The sequence below is a fragment of the Petromyzon marinus genome, unplaced genomic scaffold (assembly GCF_048934315.1).
Source record: "Petromyzon marinus isolate PM22_M1 ecotype Great Lakes invasive population unplaced genomic scaffold, UKy_Petmar_22M1.pri1.0 PM_G_Scaffold_140, whole genome shotgun sequence".
Taxonomy (NCBI): domain Eukaryota; kingdom Metazoa; phylum Chordata; class Hyperoartia; order Petromyzontiformes; family Petromyzontidae; genus Petromyzon; species Petromyzon marinus.
In genome coordinates, this window is record NW_027422696.1 from 382,501 (window position 1) to 385,000 (window position 2,500).

A 2,500-nucleotide genomic window follows, 5' to 3' on the forward strand; every position below is an offset into this window, starting at 1 on the left:
TGTGATATTTTTCACGGAGAGACCCCGTGAAACGCTAGAAGTGGGCGGGGATGTCTCTCTTGTGGCTCACGGGGCTGTTAGGGTGGCACAGAAATCCCTCGGAATGGGAAAACGGGTCATTTTCGTGTCGCCACATTGCATACGAACCGCATGAAACTTCCAGAGGCATTTGCAGCAGGAATGCATGTGCACTCAAAAAAGTGAATATTTCTCACGGATAGACCCCGTGATACGCTAGAAATTGGCGGGGATGTCTCTCTTGTGGCTCACGGGGCTGTTAGGGTGGCACAGAAATCCCTCGGAATGGGAAAACGGGTCATTTTCGTGTCGCCACATTGCATGCGAACCGCATGCAACTTCCAGAGGCATTTGCAGCAGAAATGCATGTGCAGTCAAAAAAAAATTGATATTTTTCACGGATAGACCCCGTGAAACGCTAGAAATTGGCGGGGATGTGTCTCTTGTGGCTCACGGGGCTGTTCGGGTCGCACAGAAATCCCTGGGAATGGGAAAACGGGTCATTTTCGTGTTGCCACATTGCGTACGAACCGCATGAAACTTCCAGAGGCATTTGCAGCAGGAATGCATGTGCACTCAAAAACTTCTATATGTTTCACGGATAGACCCCGTGAAACGCTAGAAATTGGCGGGGATGTGTCTCTTGTGGCTCACGGGGCTGTTAGGGTGGCACAGAACTCCCTCGGAATGGGAAAAGGGGTCATTTTCGTGTTGCCACATTGCATAGGAACGCCATGAAACTTCCAGAGGCATTTGCAGCAGAAAGGCACGTGCACTCAAAAATTTTAATATTTTTCACGCATAGACCCCGTCAAACGCTAGAAGTTGGCGGGGATGTCTCTCTTGTGGCTCACGGGGCTGTTAGGGTCGCACAGAAATGCCTCGGAATGGGAAAACGGGTCATTTTTGTGTGGCCACATTGCATAGGAACGGCATGAAACTTCCAGAGGCATTTGCAGCAGGAATGCATGTGCACTCAAAAACGTCTATATTTTTCACGGATAGACCCCGTGAAACGCTATAAATTGGCGGGGATGTCTCTCTTGTGGCTCACGGGCGCTGTTAGTTAGGGTCGCACAGAAATCCCTCGGAATGGGAAAAGGGGTCATTTTCGTGTTGCCACATTGCGTACGAACGGCATGAAACTTCCAGAGGCATCTGCAGCAGAAATGCATGTGCACTCAAAAACGTCTATATTTTTCACGGATAGACCCCGTGAAACGCTAGAAATTGGCGGGGATGTGTCTCTTGTGGCTCACGGGGCTGTTAGGGTCGCACAGAAATCCCTCGGAATGGGAAAACGGGTCATTTTCGTGTTGCCACAATTGGCATACGAACGGCATGAAACTTCCAGAGGCATTTGCAGCAGAAATGCATGTGCACTCAAAAACGTGAATATTTTTTCACGGATAGACCCCGTCAAACGCTCGAATTTGGCGGGGATGTTTCTCTTGTGGGTCACGGGGCTGTTCGGCTCGCACAGAACTCCCTTGGTCCACCTGATTCGTGCATACAGGCAGCAACTAAAACTCTGTAAACCTGCTGTGAGGACATCTAAACAGTGGACCAGTGAGGCTGTGGAAGATTTGCGGGCGTGCTTAGACTGTACTGACTGGGATATGTTCACGACTGCTACCAATAGTCTGGATGAACTCACAGAGGCTGTGTACATCAGCTTCTGTGAGGACTGCTGTATCCCAACACGTACCAGGGTGAACTTTAACAACAACAAGCCCTGGTTCTCAGCAAAGCTCAAAAGGTTGAGGTTGGAGAAGGAGGAAGCGTTTAGGAGTGGGGATAGAGACAGATTCAAGGAGTCGAAGAACAGGTTTAGCAAAGCGGTGAGAGAGGCTAAACGACTGTACTCAGAGACACTAAAACACCAGTTCTCTACTAACGACGCTGCTTCTGTCTGCCAAAGGGCTCAGGCACATCACCAACTACAAACCCAGAGCGCCCCACACCACTAACGACTCCCGCCTAGCCAACGACCTGAACGAGTTCTACCGTAGATTTGAAAGACAATTGGACTGTCCTGAACCACCCCTTCCCACCCAAGAGGCCCCATCCCCCACCCATACTACAGAAACGACTCTCTCCTTTCAGGAGGGAGAAGTTAATGGGCTTTTCAAGAGGCAGAATCCACGCAAAGCAGCCGGGCCGGACTCTGTCTCTCCAGCCACCCTCAGGCACTGCGCTGGCCAGCTGTCTCCGGTGTTCACCAACATCTTTAACACCTCCCTGGAGACATGCCATGTACCAGCCTGTCTCAAGTCCTCCACCATCATCGCTGTGCCCAAAAAGCTAAGGCCAACAGGACTAAATGATTACAGACCGGTCGCCCTTACATCTGTGGTAATGAAGTCTTTTGAGCGCCTGCTCCTGGCACACCTCAAAGCCATCACAGACCCTCTCCTGGACCCCCTTCAGTTTGCCTACAGAGCCAACAGGTCTGTGGACGACGCAGTTAACATGGCCCTCC